This window comes from Vulpes vulpes, chromosome 15 (genome assembly GCF_048418805.1).
Source record: "Vulpes vulpes isolate BD-2025 chromosome 15, VulVul3, whole genome shotgun sequence".
NCBI lineage: Eukaryota > Metazoa > Chordata > Mammalia > Carnivora > Canidae > Vulpes > Vulpes vulpes.
This window is the reverse complement of record NC_132794.1, coordinates 9,329,459-9,349,553: the sequence shown is the minus strand read 5'-3', so window position 1 is coordinate 9,349,553 and position 20,095 is coordinate 9,329,459.

Genomic DNA, 20,095 nt, shown 5'->3' with positions numbered 1-20,095 from the left:
AATACTGAGCATCAGTAAAGGTCCTGGAGAAGTTACACAGAACTGAATCACATGAAAAGCAAAATCCTATAGACTCAAGATGCAAATGCTCGGTTGGAGAGAGCAATCTGGAAAATGAAACCAGGAAGTGAGCTTTAAATGGGGTCTTGGAAAGAGAGGAATATATACAGGCTGCCAGAGAAGAAAGGATGTTCCTCAAGTGAAGTATAAGAGAGACAGGAACGTGAAAGTGGGGTTTGCAGCTTATCCTTGGGAGACAGGATGCAGATTGACTTGGTTGGTGAAACGGGGTAGAGAGTAACAGGGGAGAAAGTCAGAGAGAGAAGCAGCTGACGTCTTTGTGTCCTAGACTATGGTATTTAGAGGGCTCACAAAGAATGGTATCAGCATGTATGTGCTGGCCTAACAAAAAGTAGAAACATGGAATGTCTTGTATATCAGAGGTACTCTGCCTAAATTATTTTTGATCTATTGGCACATCTTTTATGATCTACTAAAAAATTTAATTTTTCATTCATCTATTGTAGTCAACAAGCACAAGTTGCAAGCCCAGATTATTAATGATGTCAGATCTTGTATTACTAAAACAAATGCATACAGGTTCCATCTCTGATGACAAAAAGAGAGTCATTTGTTTCAATCATGGAGGACAATCTTATTAAACATTGCCAACTTACTGCCAAGCTGGCTGGTCACCAATGTGCAGCTACAGAACAAATGGAATGTGGAGGACTGTCAATCTTCAGACAGTGTCACTGCCCCCAAAATAATAAACTTAGGAGGAGATAAATCTGTTGTGACTTGGACACTTTTACTTCTTAATTCTGGAGTCTTTCAAGTTCAGCATTTTCATAATCCTTTCATGTAGCAAGTAAGCTGTTTGGCAAACGCTAGTGAGGGATGGGCTAAAAGGGTCTTATCCACTCTAAACCTTATACATGACTTGGATAGACTGACTTAAGCTTTCAGGAAAATAATTTAGTAAAACAAAAAGCCTCTAAAAAATGTTTATATCCTTTGACCTAATAATCCTACTTCTCAGTCTGGGGAAATCATCTGAAATGCAGAAAAGGCATTGCACTCAAGAACGTCCATTACTCTGTTGCTTCTAATGGCCAAAAACGATAGAGCCAACCAATTTTCTGACAGGAGGAGCATGATTTAATAAAGTATGGCCCAGTCACAGAAAGAAATGCTCATGGAACGTTATGCCATACACACTACGCTTCCAAGTATATAAACACGGTTCCCAGAAAGCATATAAACACGGTTCCCAGAATGAAAACTAAGAGATAATTGCACCAAAATTTGACAATGGTTCTGTGGGTGTTGAGACAGGATGCATTTGTTTATTTTTTCTATGTTCTTTACTGTATTTTAAAAACTGTCCCAACAATCATTTATCACCTTTAAATGCAAATAAGACTCTTAGAATCTTTCTGAACAGGTTCATCCCAGAAGGTGTCTGAGTCATAAGGTAGCAGGAACAGTGAACAGCAAAGCTGAGGGCAAAATGCAGAGGTGAGAGCAGCTCCCATTACATGAGAAGGATAAATGCATTTGTTCTGGGCTTGCTGAAAGGATCTCAGAGGGGTTCACGGGAAATGAGGCCAAGGTCAGAGTGCTGGCCAGGTCCTAGAATAGGTCTAGCTCCTACCTAGGTGGCCTTGAGGTAGAAGCAATAATAGAAATGCCAATTAGTTTGAGGGGGTCCAAAAAAAGAGAGGATCTTGTACCCCAGTTTCTGTCTGGAATTCTGGAAGGAGAACATGTTGTGGGATGCCCAAAGGCAACATGAGGTGGTCCCATTAAAGTGAAATGATACAGTGGGGTCTGGAGGCTCTGAAATAGTTCCCACTCCAGATCTTTAGCCTGAGCAGCAAAGCCTAGAAAGTTCCAGAAGTTCCCATGAGTGTTAGTGGTGGAACTGGCCAACAGACTGAAACAGCCTAGAGTTGGGAAAAAGAAAAGCCAAGTAAGGACATTAGTGACCAAAGGGCCCTGGCACCGGCAGCAGATGTTGGCACACACCTATGACCAGGAAAGATTCACTGTGTTTGTTTGGTTTTAACCCTTTGAGCCACGGATGCACAGAGCTGAGTTAAACATCCTCCTAGTTAATGGTAGGCCGTCGCTGGCTTGTGTTGGATTGGTAGCTGATTAATTGATTAGTGGGTTGCCTTTTATTCCCATCCCATGGTCATCTCTCTCTTCCACCGTGGGTGGTCACCAAATTGTGTTTGACTAGTGTTGAGTTTGGATGTATCCTTAAGAAATATATACTGTTAATCTACATAAATGGTAATGCCCTAAAGATAACATTCTGGTTTTATTTTCTTCATGCTGCTTTTAAAGTCTGTTCAGTCCATTGTGTGTCCACCTAGCTTGGCATCCGCATTGTATTCCTTGCTTTATTTATACATTCCCCAAGTAACAAATACCTCAGATGTGTTCAACTCCAGCACAAACAGTGCTACAGTGGAAACTCTTTTGCATATCCGCTCATGAGCCCTTAGGAGAATTTCTCTGATATTTATCTCCAGAACTGGAATTTCTGCATTATTATAGACACACCTATTTAATTTAAGGACTTCTCATTGCTATTAAAAATGGCTCCAAAGGGACGCCTGGGTGGCTCAACGGTTGAGCTTCTGGGATTGAGTCCCACATCCAGCTCCCTGCGTGGAGCCTGCTCCTCCCTCTGCCTGTGTCTCTGCCTCTCTCTGTGTCTCTCATGAATAAATAAATAAAATCTTTAAAAACAAATAAATATATAAAAATAAAAATGGCTCCATACGTCTTCATTTCCATTAGCAATATTTGACGGTTGCAGTTTTCCCCCAGCTGTATGGTCACGCGCACTCATACACATAAACACACACACGTACACATACACACACATCCATGTTGGACAGAGCTGTACTGCCCACATCTTTGAGAAAGGACCCACTGCCCAGCTGCAGGGAGTGAGGTCAACTGTCAGCCCCCAGCTGTCAGCTCCTGCAGGGTCTCTCACTTGCAGAACATCTGATCTCCAACCTCCTAAAGTTCATTATCTGACCAAGGCCAAATACAGATAATGACCTAGCCCCAGGTCTCACCCTTCCCAGGGCAGCTCGCAGCTGGGGGTGTGAAGGGCCAGCTATTTCAGCTGGGTGCTGGCAACCCTGAAGGGTAATTTCCACTCCAGAGACCCTGGCTGGGTTGCCTGAGGCTTTGCCCTGCCTCCATCACACCTCAGCTTCTCCCCCTGCCCAATCCTGCACCCTCCCACCCCTGTCTCAGCTGTGGAGCTCTAATAAACGTCTACCCAAGCTCTGTCTGAATGTCTATTCCTGAAGAGCCCAACCTGCAACAGCACCAATCAACTTCCTGATTTTGCCAGTCGGTTATATGGAAAACACTATCTCATTGCTCTTTTGACTCTCATTTCTCTGCTTTCCAGTAAGTTGGAACATTTATTAATATACTTATTAGTTGTTCAGATATCACCTCCTCTTAATCAATGTATTATATCCCTTTTTCTTGATTTTGCTGACTTTTTCACACTAATACATAGGAATTCCTTGATTATCCCTTAAAGCCTTTCAACTTTAGAGTCACAAATACCTTCTCCCAATTTGCCATCTGACTAATAACAATGTCTACAGGAGATTCTACAATGAGTTATATTCTTAAGTTTGATGCGATAAAATCTACCAAGTTTTTACATTACATTGTGATATCAAGGTCCAGTTTTAGAAGGCTTCTCCTATCTCTAAGGTATAAAGATATTATCTCTTTTTTTTATAGGGCTACTTCTCATGTTTCAGTTTCTAATTTATCTGGAGCCTACCTTTGTATATGAAATAAGGTTGGGATTCAGTTTTATTTCCACTCATCCAGAGAAGATGTTTTCATAGCAGCAATGGAGGAAAAAGTAGTAATCCAGCTGTACGGGGTGGGGGGGGAGGTGGGCAAGGTGCTGACAGCAACCAGTACCATGTAGAGATATGGGCTTGAGCACCAAAAGTAATTAAAAACAGAAGCCGTTAAAGTTTGTAAAGCCTTGGGGTATAGGGAGGGGCAGACTGGGACTAGGGGGTCAGTGGGCAGGCCAGGAACTACCACTTGTCGTATGACTTTTCTTGCTCTCTCTTTTATCACTTCCACAAATTTGTGTAATTATTATTCCACTTAAACTTTTCAAAAGTCCCAATTGTTACGAATCCTTTGCAAGCAGACTCTGATGTCTTCACCCCAGTCCCCACCAACTCCACTACATGTCTTCATTTTAGAATGAATTCTCAAAGGCGAACATCACCCTAGGCACTTTCCATGATACCACCCATGAGGATGAGATGTCCATGGACAGGAAAGAGTGCTGATTGTCCCTGATGGGAAAAGAAATGGACACACTGTGGGGTAGGGAGGCCCAAGGTCTTAAAAGATGCAGGTTTTGGGGCAGAGGGCTGTGAGCCTTTGTCATTTCCCCCCAGTACATGTGTCCTTTCTGAATAGAGGATATATTCTTAAATTTTTCTACAATAACTTATCTGTGTGTATATATGATACTCCTCCCCCCCAAAAAAAATTTTTTTTAAAATAGCCCTTGATAATGTCTAGTAGGTCCAAATCACCAAGAGCTGTCATATATTTTGACACAGGTATTTTATTAGAACACTCTTGAAATGCCTTAAGGTGTATATAATCACTCACCTGTGTTTATATAAGAGGAATTTTGGTACTTTGGGAAGAACACTGGACTGAGAGTCAAGAGAGCTAAAAGTTGGCCATAGGCTACATGACTTCCTACCTACCTCTATTAGCCTCAGTTTCCTCTAAAAAAATGATTATGGGGTAGTTTCTAACACCCCTTCTCATTTAATTGCTTATGATTCAAACAGACAATTATATTCTGAGAGAGCTGCATAGTACCAGACTATGTCAGAAACACGCTTTTTACCCAGCAACTGAATTTCACTGAAATTTACTACCAAGTGAAAATGTTATTTGTGAATCTGATTACTCTTTCAAATATATCCCTTAAATGCTATTAACTGGTAAACAGCTGAAGTGGTCTCAAAATCTAACAAGTGTACATGATAACCTAACAAGGCTCTACTCAGAATAGATGAATCCTTCAATTATTTGGTTCTTGGGCATTTACAATAGTGCCTGTTCATGAGAGGGATGAACTACAGTACTTCTCATGGGCTCCAAGTTTTGTCATCAGCCCAAATACCTGAGCATGTCTGTGGGCCAACCTTCCCTCCTGTGGGCACATACCACTTCCTCAGGCCTATATAAGAAATTGTGTTCATTTTGTATCTTGCAAATCAGGTATAGCCTCCCTAGGCTTTTCTAATCATTAGTCAGACCCATCTGGAAAAATCCCACACTGATTACCAAATTTTCCATCTCTGGATGGGAAATTCAAGAGTGCCAAACTCTTCTGTTTCTAACACTACAGTTTACTTAAAAAAAAAAAAAAAAAAAAAAAAAGGATGTGGCTTTTTCCACCCTGCAAGACTCCCAGTTATGGACATGGTTGGTATCTCAGGGTATATTTGAACAAGTGATTGGCCATTCCTATGTATCTGTGTATTATTGCTTTTCTACAAAAAAAAAGGGGGGGAATATTATAACGCTGGCTATAAAATGGTATAATAATGTTATAACTAATTAAACCAAATTTAATTGTTGGGCACCTATGTCATTCCAGCTTTCTATTACTATGAACAACCTAAGAATGATAGAACCAAATGCCCAACTCAAAGACAATCAGAAGGAAATTTCTTCGAATGGAAAGGAATGAGAATTTCATTGCCATCAGCATGTGCGATAAAATTTAGTTCTAGGACCAGAATGAAGAAATTGGAGAGACACATACCAAGCTGCCCCCCTGGCCTGCTCTGGAACTGAACTCTGAATGGTACCATCATCTTCAGGTAGTAGCTCTGAAGGCTCCTTCCCAGCGTTGTCCCATCCATGCCTGCACAGCACTGAATGCTATAAAACGTATCTTCCTTCTGAAATTGCATCCTCTTCTGGATTTTGGGAGAATTCTTTTGGACCACTCTTTCTTCTACTCATAACCTAATGCTGCTATTCACCAAGGAGCAGCTTTATCTTCACAGCTTTTCCAGGGCAAGTTCATCCTCTGCAGGACCAACTATCACCAGGTCATGATGATTCTCATAGAACTCTTTACAGAGTTCCAATACATTTTCAGTTGCCAATTGTACACTCTCCATCTTGCATTCTAAAAACTTAAATACATCCCTTCCTCACTGATTCCACACAAACACACACAAAATCTGATGCCTTTTCCAAGTTTCCTCAGTTGCTATCACTATAATAAATCCATTCCTTTGGATCTGGATCTCAGAACCACTCGAATTTTGCTTTATTCCTGTATTCCATCAGTTACCAGCTCCTACCAATTCTGTGGCCTAAAAATGGGTCATATTTTGATTATTGATGTTGAATTAACCATGGTTAAGGTTGAGCAGTAGGCTGGGACCCCTTTACCCCTCCAGCTGAATGAGAACCCTCCTTGTTGGCCAAGTGCCAAGCTGGGAAGAAAGAACCCAAAATGCAGAAGAGCTGCCTTTGATGTCAGCAGGGAAGAAAGACTAGAGCTCTATCTGGCCTTCCCATCTCAGCCTCCTTCCTCCACCTCATGTGGCTTTCATTCCAAGATTGGTCCCCAAGCACAGACACACAGCATCCATCAGCTGACTTGTAGTCATGTTCCAACTGTCCTCTATGTCTCAGCCCTACTCACTCCACCCCTAGAAAACCAAAAGTTGATTTAATTATAACTAGGAACTAATGTTTTCTTCTGTACTACCAATTTCTCCCACTTAATAGAATATGAACTATAATCCTAGAATCATTCTCCTTCTTTATCACTATAACCCTAATTCAAGTCTTTAGCATCTCTCCTTTAGATTATTATATAAACAGCCTACTAGTCTTCCTTGCTTGGAGTCTCTCCAGTCCAATTCAGCCCCCACTTTAAGTCCTTCTAATATACACTCTGATCATATTGTTTCTTTTTTGAAAACTTCAGGGGTCAACTACCAACATTCCTTAGATACCACTAGTGATGCTAATATTCCTACTATAACAAGTTCTTGCTTATTCATAACCCATTTAGAGTAAGAAAAAACACTGGCAATAACCTCATTTCCACCAACAAGGAAATGTTGAAGAAATTCTAGTATATCCAAGATATGGAATATTAAGCAGTCTTTTGAAACAATGAGATGGTAGCATACAAAGTTACCAACCATATGCGTGCCTTAATTTTATGATTTACAAGCAAAAAAACAAAAAGGAGAATAACACATACTGAACAGTTAACCTATAGGTAGGTGCCACTGGAGAGAGAGATCATATATACACGTCTATGTATAAAAATAAAGTTCAACAATGTAATGTACTTACTAAACTGTGTTCTCTCTCTTTTTTTTTAAGATTTTATTTATTCATGACAGACACACAGAGGGAATGGCAGAGACATGGGCAGAGGGAGAAGCATGCTCCATGCAGGGGGATGATGTGGGACTCAATCCCGGGACTCCAGGATCACATCCTGAGCCAAAGGCAAACAATCAACCACTGAGCCATCCAGGAGGCCCTAAACTGGGTTCTCATCGAAGGAAAAGTTTGGTCCAATTCATCTTTGTATTTCCCCAGAATGCTTTGCATAATCCCTGGCTTTTATTAAGAGATTTATTTTGCTACCAATTCCTCCATTAATGGAACACATTGGAACATGGACTGTGGTTCTTGAATCATTCTTCTAATGCTCTACATAGTCCATATATATTATTTGTTTTGCATATTTGCGTATTCAAATATACATGCCCCCAAATGGGAGAATGATCTGCATTTTATTGGGTTTTTTAAAAAGATTTTATTCATTTATTCATGAGAGACAGAGAGAGAGAGAGAGAGAGAGAGAGAGGCAGAGACACAGGCAGGGGGAGAGGCAGGCTCCATGCAGGGAGCCGGACGTGGGACTCGATCCTGGGTCTCCAGGATCAGCCCCTGGGCTGAAGGCGGCGCTAAACCGCTGAGCCACCCAGGCTGCCCCTCTACATTTTGTTATTTCACTAACAAACCCATATTTTTTTTGTAAGATTTTATTTATTTATTTGAGAGAGAGAGAGAGAAACCAAGCAAGCAAGAGAGAACATAGTGGAGGAAGGGGTAGAGGGAGAGGGAAAAGCAGACTCCCCGCTGAGCCAGGAGCCCAATGTGAGACTTGACCCCAGGATCCTGGAATCATAACCTGAGCCTGAGGCAAACGTTTAAGCAACTGAATCACCCAGGCACCCCATCACTGACAATCCCACCTTGCTCACTGCTGTGAGAACTCCAAATCACCTCATGCTCCAGAAAGGACGAGAGCCATTCAACAGAAAATGGATCATCAGGTCTGCAGCCTGCAACGGTAAGCACAGGACAGGATTAACAGGCTCACATGTGAGCCTGGGCCATTTGGGGGATCAAGCATTTCAGCAGGAAGTCTCTTTCTGTGCAACTGACAATGGGGAGCTCCACCCATCCTGAGCTGGAGAGCCTGAGAATCCTCAGGGAGGCAGGAAACAAATTCCCAACCCCAACCATCCTAGCTGGAAAGGGAGTGTTCACTATATACACTCATGTCTCTGAAATCCTGCCCAGTGATTACAAAGCATTAGCTGGTGTTTAACTAGATATTTAAAATCTTATAGAGGCAAAAGGGATTTCCATAGAAAGGAATAAAGAAAAGCAAGCTCAGCTTTTGCTGGGTGGCAGTTGAGTTCTCCCCGAAACCCTGGGCAGCTAAGAGGTGGAAAGTCCACAAACCGAATCGAACATGTCTAATCTCTTTTATAACAATGTTCTTATTTTAACCCATGCCATCAGGGGAAATGGCTGAAAATAGTGACAAATACGACATCAATAAACATAATAATAATTGATTTTCCAGAGATGAAAAATTTGAAATTAGTGGCCATTTCCCCCCAGAGCATTGGTTGATTAATTTAATGTTCATCTTAGTCTTTCAAAGATATCCTCTTACTGCTGATCTGCTCTGCCACACTTTGTGATGGGTTTGTGGTTAGGACTGGATGCTTGAAGTATATTGCACAGTTCTGCAGTTTTAAAGAGAATCCTGATAACTTAAGGGTGGCTGCGGCCAACAAGAACAACAAAAGTGAAGTCGTGTAAAGCAATTAAGTTTCCCAAGACAGGGAACTCAGGTTTTTCAGGTAGGCTATAAGTTTGATGACTGAGCTTCCCAACATTTTTCTTTTTTCCTTTTTTTAGATTTTATTTGTTTATTTATGAGAGACACAGAGAGAGGCAGAGACACAAAGCAGAGGGAGAAGCAGGTTCCCTGCGGGGAGCCGGATCCCGACTTGGTCCCAGGACCCCGGGATCATGACCTGAGCCAAAGGCAGATGCTCAACCACTGAGCCACCCAGGTGCCCCCCAGTGTTTCTCTAACTTAAGGAGAGAGTGGAGACTTCCCTGTGACACTTTAACCTGAGTGGCTCTCTCTAAACAAGAGTCATGGTCAGATGGCAGCTCAGAAAGTCACCCAAGGGCCAAGGTCCCTGGATCAAGGGACCATCAGGCATCAGCAAAGGACTCTAGTATATAACTGAAAACATTTCCCAGAGGAGAAAAATCATCACTTGCAAACACTTAAGCATGCATTTTGTAAACTTTCTTTCATTAAATATGTCTTTCCAAAATGCATCAAAAACAAAGAGGAGAAAAATCTCCTTACTTCCTTTCCTAGGCTCTGCTCTTCGGAGCCGTTGAGGCAGAGTGATGCTGGGAATAAGCGAAGTCATACAAACGGGGAGGGCTGAGCCAGGGAATCTAGTTAGAGACACAACCTGTGTCACTGAGTCACAGTCCCCAAGCACAGGCCCCATTTATAACCTGTTCTTTAACTTTGTTTATCCTTGCAGATATCCGCAGAAGCATCTTACTTTCCAGAAGTTGGGGCCCTATAATCATTACTTGTCTTCAGAGCAAACGAAATTACACGCCTTTAATTCTCCTTCCAGAAGGTCGACATCATAACAGGCTGCTCTTCGCTGACCTCCTTCCTCCTCCCCAGCCCCAGGTGGAGCTGCTGTATTTTCACATGTTCTTTTTGTGCCTGGACACTATAAACACTACCAACAAAGAAGGTGGGATCTTTGATTCTACACCTTAATGACAACTGAAAGGGGATGGTGGGACTTCTCATTTAGGGTCTGTGATGGAGAGCCCTTAGCATTTCCCTAAGAATGAACTCAGGTCTGTGGAAGGGCATCCATACACCCAGGGTGCCGGCTTGTATTCGCTTGCTATGGCAGCCGTAAAGTACCACAGGCCGGATGGTTAAAACAACACAGATGTATTGTCTCACATTTCTGGAGGCCAAAAGCCCAAACTCAAGGTGTCAGAAGGGTCAGCTCTGTCTGAGGGCCTCTAGAGAAGGATCTATTCCAGGCCTCGCTCCTTGGCTTGTGGATGGCCATCTTCTCCCTGTGTACCTTCCTTCTATGCATGTCTGTCCCTATGTCCAAATTTCCTCTTTTAATAAGGACAGCATTCATATTGGATCATTAGGCCCCCCCTAATGATGTGACTTTAACTTGATCACCTCTATAAGGACTCACTCTCCAAACAAGGTCACATTTTAAGGACTAGGATTTAACATGTGGATTTGAGTGTTCAATTCAACCCATAACACAGCTCAAATAAGTTGTCCCAAGTTCTAGGGATTAGGTTTTGGTAAAAAGTGACTAGAAGCAGCAAGGGATTTCCTACCCATGTCCTGTGTACCACACAGTTTCCCACCCTGGCCCCTGCCCTATGCCACAGAAGATCGGCAGAGTTGCCAGTAGATGTCCCCTCACTTTAGTAGAAGCTCCGCTCCACGTGGTAACTTCAGGACCCTCAGGGGCAAGCCTGTGGGGACAGGTGTTGGCCTTCAGAAGAGGCTCTCCCATAACAGCCCTTGACTATGGGGATGGGAACTTTTCAAAGCTAAACTCAAATTTCATTCATTCATTCATTTGACAAAGCATTTCTTGGCATCGGCCATGTGTACGCACTGTACTGCATTCTGGAAGCCTAACTGATGAAGAGCCATCTCAAGGAGCTCATAGCGCAGCACGGAAGTCAGGGACAGCAGGAATCCAATACAAATGCAGTGACGGGGGGCTCCTTGGGTACTCAGAGGTGGGTGGTTCTGGTGAAACTGCAGAAGGTACAAGAAGACTCCTGGATTTACCAGGAGGCTCTGACAGCTTTGCCTGGACAAGTTCTGAGGTGATATGTCCTCCTGCAGATGTGGTGTGACATGAAGCCAAAGAGAAAATGAGGATGTAGGAGAGGGGAGAGCATCAGGACTCAAGTAGCCAGCGGCCCCAGCCTTCCATGCCCACTCTCACCATAGGGCCTCTCCTTCCTCTTCTTTCTTTCTCCCCAAAGGCCTCTCTTTCTGGCCTGTGCACACTGATCATTCTCTTTCCTCATGCCCCAAACTGCATCTCAAAGTGTTGTCCCAACCATATTAGTTTCCTATGGCTACCTACCCTTTACAAACTTAGTGACTTAAAACAACGCAAATGTGTTATCTTGTCACTCTGGAGGCCAGAAGTCTGAAATGGGTCTCCCTGGGCTAAAATGTGGACAGCGCAGCATTCCTTCTGGAGCTCTAGGGAAGGATCTGTGGCCTTGCTTTTTTCCAGCTTCTAGTGACTGCCTAGATACCTTGGCCTGTGGCCTCTTCTTCCATCTGCAAAGACAACAGTGCGACATGTCTAAATCTCTCTTTCTGACCTGGACCTCCTTCTTCCACTTATAAGGACCAACATGATGGCATTGGGCCCACTCATGTAAGACAGGAAAATCTCCCCACCTGAAGGTCAGCTGATTAGCAAACTTAATTCCATTTGCAAACTTCGTTCCCCCTTGCCATGTAATATAAAATATTCACACGTTCTGGGATTGGATGTGGATATCTTTGGAAGGAGGGAAGGCAGAGGAATGGCATTACTCCACCAAGTTACCAAGCAAAGATAAATTCCTTCCTATGAAGAATTTCAATGACAGGTGTTATGAAAATAAGTCTTTTGATCTCATTACATAAGGACTGAAAAGTGTCCACTGGGTTTTTGAGCAGAAAGAGGACCCAAGTGAGGGTAGGGTCAGAGTTCAGTTAGCTGAAACTTGAAGGAGGAGTCGGGGAACATGAAAATAAGTCCAGACATCACTGGTAAGGATATCATTTGTTGATAAGGCCAATAAATGAGTTCTTGATATTAGTAAGTAGAGCAAGCACCAGGGCTGGGGTAAACGTATCAGATTTAAAGTCTTGATTATAGACTCCCTGCTCATGAAGCATAAGGAATCAAAATTCCGTGTTCCATAGATCCTCATCCCAGCCCGTTCAGCAATCAGCTTTCTGGAAAGACTGGCACAGGAGTGCTGGGGCAGTGATGTGCTGCCCATGTATCCCTCATAGCATGATTGCACAACATCCCAGGGTCCTTGATCTTGGAAAAGTGCTCTCAGATCAATAAATTCTCCCTTCTCCAAGCTTGTGTCTCAAGCTCCATGTCCCTAGAGCCCTTGGAACCAGGCCCACAGATGCTCCCAGGTCCTGCAGGTTCCTGCTGCCTACATCCTGCAGCTCATTTCTTCAGTTGTCACGACTGTCGCATCCTCAGCTAGGGCGTGCCATGATGAAACCCCAGGTAGAGGCCTCAGGGCCAGGAGGGGAGAGGTGTCTGCCCTGCATCCAAGTGTGAAGGAGATGCTAGTTCTTCACAGGAAGCATAAGCTACTTCTGAAGATGCAGTGAGTATAGAGGAATCTGGAGATTCAAGACTTTTGAGAACATCAAAAAAGGCCGAATTTCCCTCGGCCCTGTATGGGCGCTGTACTTGCATGGCAGAGTGAACGCTCCCTTAAACCACACCCTGGGTGCCTCCTTCACCTCTTCCTAATCACTGCCCTGCATCCATGTGTCAGAGTCCCTTTCTTTCCCAGCCAGGGCCCTGACCTTGACATAGCAGATTGACCTTGCTTAGCAAGGACCCCAGGAGATTATGCACTCTGGCTGTTTGGATGGCACCCCCAAGCATGGAGAAAGGGACAGCCCAACTTAACTTAGTGAGGTTCAAGTCACAGTGCAGCCCAGATTCAAAGGTAGGGGCAACAGACTGATTCTTCCCTTTGATGGGATAGTTGCAAAAATCACATTACAGTGAATAAGGATACAGGGAAAATTAAAGGAGTGAGGCCATTTTTGCAATCTACTAGTCTGCTAGATTGTGTATCAATTAACAGTTGTTGGAGGTCCCAGAGAAGAGTGGCCCCAAGAGAGGGAGGGAAATAGGGACTTGATCAAACTTCTAGGGCAGTCATTTCAAGGCAAGAATCAGAAATCCCTAAACAGATCTGATGTCCCTCTAGTAGAAACCCACCAGCACAAAGCCCTGACCTTCCTGGACTCACTCTGAAATGGCCTCTCTGTGCCTCATTTAGAGTCAACTTAGAAATGACTCCATGACTTCTGCCTTCAGGGAGCAAATCTGTAAACACACCAAAAGGGGTGTATCATTTATTCAAGCGAAATAGGAATGGATTTCTATAATCTACCTGGCATCCTCATGCATGATTTTATCATATCCTTCGCTTCAAAAGAGAAGAAAAACAGGGAAGTGGTCTGACACGTAAACTGCACTAAAATGCTATTGTCTGCACTCACAGAAAAAGAAGGAAAGACGAAAATCCTAAAAATATTGAGGTTGGGTGCCAAATGTAGCATATGTTCTTGGGAATCTGATCTTTGCAATGAATCTCCCAGACGGCCCCTGAGTGAGCTCTGCGGGGAGCGGAATGAGGTGATAAGAAGCGGTCCATGGAAATCTCCACCCTGGGTCTCACCAGCAGAATAACCATGTGTGAGCTCTCACTTTTCTCCTTTGACGACTGGAATTTGATGAAGCAAAGCATAATTTTCTAAACCCCACGCCCAACTTTTACTTTTATTTGCAAAATTCCTTTCTCTGCTCCTTTCCTTTCCCCGATTCTCCTTTTCCTCCTCCTCTTCCCTCCTCCATTAGAGAACAGGGATTTTCAAGCTTTGCTTCCTTGTCAAGTCAGAAGGCCAAGGAATAAGAACTCAGGGGCCCTTTGGTTTCTCTCTTTCCATTTCAAGAGATGATGAGGTCAGGGCGATTTGCAAGGTGGAGTGGTGCTGCATTACCTAATCATGGCTCCAAGTACAGGAATTTGGAAGGAAAAAAGGAAGTAATTAGGTCTCTCCCTCCTAAAATGCCTTTTAAAATGTGGATTTAAGAAAACATGTGCCCCAGAGTCAAACAGAAAGAGCTGGAAGAGCTTTTAGATTTCAAACCATAGTGAGCTTGGGGCTCACAGGGAATTTAGAAAGCCTTCAACTATAAGCCAGTCTGATCCCTAAAATTAGCCAGATCCCTGCCTGAGCTCACAGAGACACCGTCCCCAAGAGCAGCCAAGCTGAGGACAATTCTTGGATAGGAATCAGTAAGATGCTCTAAGTCAAATTTACCTTAATGAGCGTTTTATACTCACAAAGACCAACCAATGGGAGGTGGCCTAGCCTGATGGTGAAGAGCACAGAGCCGGGCCAGATTGCCTGGGTTCAGTGAGTTGTGTCCACTCCCCCGTCCCTCCCCCAGAATTTGTACGTTAGAGTCGTAATCCCCCAACACCTCAGCACCTGACCTTATTTGGAGATCAGGTCTTTATGGAGGGAAATTAAAATGAGGTCATTAGGGTGGGCCTCTGATCCAACATAACTGCCTTCCTTACAACAAGAGGAAATGTGGACCCAGACACACACACACGCAGTGAAGACATTTCATGAAGATGCAGGCAGAGATCGGGGTGATGCCTCTGTGAGCTAGGAACCGCCCCCCCCAGTTGCCAGAAACCATCAGAACCGGGTGGGGGGGAGGCCTGGAGCAGGTTTTCCTTTGTGGCCCTCAGAAGGAACCAATCCTGCTGATCCCTTGATCTTGGACTTCTGGCCTCTAGAACTGGGAGAGGGGAAGTTTTTGGTATTTAAGCCCCCAGTGGGCAGTACTTTGTCATGGCAGCCTTGGCAACTAATACCCCTGGTCCCCGTCTCTCTGCGTGACTCTGGGCACAGCTGCAGGCACATATGGATGACCTAGCAGTGTCCAGCTCAGACAGACGTTGGGAGGATTATGGATCAACGTGCACAAGTGCTTCAAGTAGAAGTGGACACAAAGGGAGAGGAATGCGAGTGCTTGTTGAGTAATTTTTTTCTAAATCAACATCACACAAAATCATTATAGGAATTATTAGTTAATTCGTCTGGCTTTGCAACCAGTGTGGTATTAAGGAGAAATTTTAAAATCCTTTAGAAAGCGTAAATGCTATTACTTATTCCAAGCATCGTTGACGAATTGTTATAATTAGAGCTGTGCTGTTTTCTTCGTTTTTCTTTCAATAGTGTGATCTGGCCGTGCCTCGGGCCGTTAGGCTTCTAATAAATTATTAATCTGGGAGTTAATAATTCATGTTAATTGGTGCTGTAAGCCACTTTCTCTGGCAAACGCGAGCAAAGGTCATAACTTCTTCATCGCAAAGGTGAAACCTTTTCTAAGTTTTTTTTTCCATATTCTATCATGGAAATATTAAGATATGGAAGGCAAAATTTAACTAATGCTGGGAAAGTGAGCTAATTCCAAGGGTAGAGGTCAAGACCTGGAGTCTTAGTTGGCGGGCCAGCACTGCCTCGGCAGCCCTGTCGGAGGGAGAGGAGGGCTGCAGGGAGCTCGGCGGACCCTGGAGGCCCCACGGGAGCCCCCTCAGGAAGGAGACTGCGACTGGGGTTTGGGACACTCCAATACGACAATGTAGCGCAACCGTGAGTGTGACTCGTTGTTGATCAAATCTTTTTTTTTTTCTTTTTCCAAATGATAAAACAAGGCATTTGAGAGATTGGCTCATCAATGGGATTTTTTTTTTGTAATGAATGTTGATTCTGCTAAATGACAAGGCACAGCTTTAAGCACGGAGGGCCATTCATTCACACAGGGTGACACCCCCGAATCCCAGGCAAATCCCTGTCACCACTGATGTCTTTGATTCACATCAATGTATTCAGTTTTGTCCTTTCTCTATCCCCCAGAAAGAATTTGAGGAAATTCCTGATTGCAGACCACGGAAGACAAGGAACCAAAGGCTTTCTCTTAATAAATCTGCATTTACTTCGCAACTCATTGGTTCATCCTTGGGTCTATGATGTGGCTGCTAGCAGCCTAGATGTTCTGGGTGTTTTATACCTTTTTCAGCCTTGATAATGACTTGAATGTTTCACATCAAGCCACAGACTGATGCAATGAAATGAAATTTTCCCACTTGGAGAATAAAATTATTCTCAGTAGTGGGTTGGTTTTTTTTTTTTTTCAATTTTCATGAGAAGATAGACATAAATGATGCAAAGGATCATGTCTGAAGACGAAGGATAAAATTTAAGTGCAAACTGCTAGTTTAAGGAGTTTCAGGGCCAGAAGTCAAGTCCTCCAGCTCTTTTTTCTTTCTTTTTTTTTTTCCTTAAGAAAATTTGAATAGCATATGCTTTTCATTGTGCTCCTTTCCAGTCATTTACATACTGGGGAAATGTATATTTGGCAACAGGTCCTATTTTTAGTTGTCCTTGAAACTTGCCCTTTGAAAATGTTTTCATTTCTGGCACATATGTGTGTTTTAAGCAGAATGAAAACACAAAGCAAAAAAAGAAAAATATGTACAGAAAGGAATGGTTTTTCCAGCCCCCATGTAGCACAATAAGAAAGCAATCATTCAGTTGTGACTTTAAAAATGGATCGGTGCCTGGATTTTCCAAGTATTTCCTTCTCAATGACCGTTTCTCTACAGAACTGAACTAATGTAAAGAGACGGGTTGTTCCAGTGCCAGAACTGAACAAGCAAAAAAAGGATGCAGGCTATATTTTCATAGGAGGAACTTGACCAAATAATACCCACTCTGTTTCCCTGCAGCTTCTTGGGTTGATTCAGAAGAAGGTGCCATATGCCCCCTGCGTGTCTCTGAGCATGTTTTCCTGGCCTGACTCTTGATCCGCACCAGACTTCTATTATTTGTACTCAGTAACAAAGATTCATCCTTGTGTCCGTCAAGCAACAAGGAGAATCTTTGTCACTTAGTGTAATTAATAGCTGTACCTCGCATGGGAAGACCAGAGAAGGGTGCCCTTCACATAGAGACTTCGGTGGACTCACAACAGGCTTCATAAATTTTCGCTGTCTTTTGACCAACTAAAATGCCAGAACTCCAGCGGAGGTGGAAAGATGGTAAGCCAAGTGTTTCCTCCAGGGCCGTGTATGTTCCTACCTCCAAGCCCTGTAACTGTAGTCCAAGAGAGCTCTCTAACTTTTTCTATCCAACCCAATGAGCTTGGAGGCTCCTCCACCGTGTACATCCCACACCCGAGCCTCACATCCTTCCTGCTACCTACCGCATTGCCTCCGTGAACCTCCGGACAGGTTCCATACAGGATAAAAAAGAAAAATAGAAATGAGAAGTTGAGTTGTTCAATTTGCTCAATAACCCTTCAGAGAATGTGAGTTAGGCCCTGTTTTCAAAATGAGAGAACTGATAATGCAGGCTTGGGGATGCTAGTACTTGCCCAGGGGACACAGATGGAAACAGCCAAATCTGGATTGAAATCCAGGCTACTTGGCTTACCTTACACTGAATCGTGGCCTTTTCTTACACTCTCTGAGCTCCTATGTTTTTATAATTTTGAGGACCCCACTCTCTCTTCTTCCTCCTCTTCCACAAAAAATGGCTAGATTTATGTCACTTGTCCCCAGACCTTTAACTTGCTGGCCTCTATCCTGGGGCAAACCAAATCTTCTCTCTGATGGGTTCCTGGTGCCCTTAAATACTAATAGTACCTTACCATCACCCCGCTTTCAATTGCTGAGTCTCCAAGTTTTCTTTCCAGAGGCCACTTTGTCACTTCACTTATCAAACATACACAAATTTTAAGGCCAATGGTGCTTTTTCTTTTTTTCATATATTTTTAACTTGGCTTATCCATCAGATATTCAGATGATGGCCCACCGGGCTTTCTTACCTCTCAACTCCCAGGAATGTCCAACCCTGCTTACTGGAGATGGTTAGGTCTCTTTTCCTGCTCTGTTGTCTCCCTCTATGCAACCAGCATCTACCTGACTCCCCTCCCCTGTTTAGGGCCCAGGACTCCCTGACACTTTCCTCTGAATGTGAATGTCATCCATCCCCCTGCTCCCCTGACCTCCCCTATCAATAGCTGTTTCAGAACCACCAGCTCCCTCCCCTTCTTCACTTTTCCAGGGACTCTTTGCAATCATCCCACCATGCCAACTCTGTCCAACTCTACCTAACAATATTTTTAGGCCTCCAGAGTATCACCAATCAACGTTCATGCTGCTTCTCATCCAACCTACCTCATTGCCATAGGCTGCATCAATAACTGCTCTTAGGGGCTAGCCTCCATGAGTTGGCTCTGACTTGGGGTATGTAGTTTCATGCTGCATGCATGCTAAGAACAGGAGTTCCTGTTAGTCCCAGTGGTGCTATGAGTACAATAAATTATAACACTACTAGTATGCATTAAATCCTAATTCTATATGTGTATGTTAAATAAAAATCATTCCTTCCAAGCTCACAAATGTTCCTTGCCTATAAAAGGTGTTATTTTGTAGCTAAGGGCATTCCACATTTACACAGAAAGTTCAGCCCAGCTTGACAAGCACAATCAAGCACAATCTTCATTCCTACCCCTAGAGCACCACTTTTGGTTGATGTGCTCCTAAACTGAGTAAATACTCCCTTTGCCCACCCCAAACCCCTTTCTCACCTTATGCCATTGGTTTTGCCCGATGGAAAACATAATAAGGTTTCCTGTGACCCTGGTAGGCAAGATAGTGAGCTCTGCTGTTATCCTAATATCTTCCACTCATAGAATCTGCCAGCCATAGAATCTTGAACTAGAGAGCAAGTTAAGCACTGAGAACTAAAGGACAGGCTGCCCTAAATCCTTCTGTTTAGCCCAGACCATTGCACAAGTTCCAGACTGAATTGCCTCTGAGGCACCTCAGAGTGTCTTAGATGTCCAAGAGGCAAATGTCACTGCCAAGGCGAAGTTCCTTCCCCCTTCTGCAGGTAAAATCAGGCAGGGATTTGGGAGTCATCCTGGACTTTTCCTTTTCCACCATCCTTTGCCATCTCCAAGTCAGATTCAAATCTGAGGAGCTGACCTGAAATCCCCTGATTCTGTCCTCTCCTCTGCAACCCCATCATTCGCTCTCCAACACACAATTAGAAATAGTATCACAGTGCCCAGACCACCTTTTAACCTGCACCCAAGGATTGTTTGAAATCCTCCCCCACCTCTCTGTTGTCTACACCATAAACTCGTGAAGACGTCTGAGCTAGACAGATGGCTCTGGAGGCAACTGGAACCAAGCTCTCAGTATTCCTTCTCAGCTGGCTCTCTAGGTCACCATCCATATTAGAGACCGGGCTCTCTGCTCAAACTCCATCTGTATTAGAACAATAGCAGAAGCTGTTTTGCATCTCTTGGGGTAATATAGAAGGCTTTCCAAGGTCTGGCCTCTGCAGAATGCTATTTACAACAATAGTAGATTGCTCATAGTTCTCCATACCCACCAGCCTTTGCATATGCGCTCCCCACAGGAAGATCTTTCCCCGACATTCTCACATCCCTATACAATACCCCTCTCCCATTATTCATTAGAGGAAAAGCTATTTACAGATTTGCTTGGATATTACATTCTCTGAAATCTTTCTGACTACTTCATCCTTAACCTGCATCCCAAATACCCTCACGGAATGAAGCACACGACCTGTAGACAATAGTATAAAGACTTCCATTGACAACTACTCTACAAATTAGTTTGCTGAGTATTTTAATATAGTGGTTATTATTCACAATATATTTCACTAGAATTATAGTGTTACATTATTGTTTGATAAGTAGAAATCCAAAATACATAT